This window comes from Octopus bimaculoides, chromosome 2 (assembly GCF_001194135.2).
Source record: "Octopus bimaculoides isolate UCB-OBI-ISO-001 chromosome 2, ASM119413v2, whole genome shotgun sequence".
Taxonomy (NCBI): Eukaryota; Metazoa; Mollusca; class Cephalopoda; order Octopoda; family Octopodidae; genus Octopus; species Octopus bimaculoides.
Window position 1 is genome coordinate 91,514,613 of NC_068982.1, and position 669 is coordinate 91,515,281.

Here is a 669-nt window from a genome sequence, read left to right on the forward strand (position 1 = left end):
TATTATTATTATTATTATTATTATTTATGTTTGCGTTATCTATGTTATTTTTTCTACTTCTATAGAAAACGTCCAATTTTCTATTGTTAATTGAGGAGATTATGGTAGCCAGGTTATGTGTTAGATGATAACAACAACAACAACAACAACAATAATAATAATAATAATAATAATAATAATAATAATAATAATAATAATAATAATAATAATGGACGAAATAACAGCTATAAAAACAATAGTTATAATAATAATAGAATAATTAGTAATAATAGCAACAAAAACTGTAACATAAAGAATATTATTAAATATGATATTAAAAATATGAATAATACCAGAAAATCAACACATAATGTAAGTAACCCTTATAAAGGCAATAATGGGATGTATACTCTGTGGCTGATAATCCCCTTCGCCATGCAAATCAAAAATGATATAGTAAAAACATTTTTCAGTCTAATTAATAAGCATTTTGCAAAAGGAAAAAACAAATATTGCGAGTTAATTAATAACAAAACAATAAGAATAGGATATAGTCTAACACATAACCTGGCTACCATAATCTCCTCAATTAACAATAGAAAATTGGACGTTTTCTATAGAAGTAGAAAAAATAACATAGATAACGCAAACATATATAATAATAATAATAATAATAATAATAATAATAAT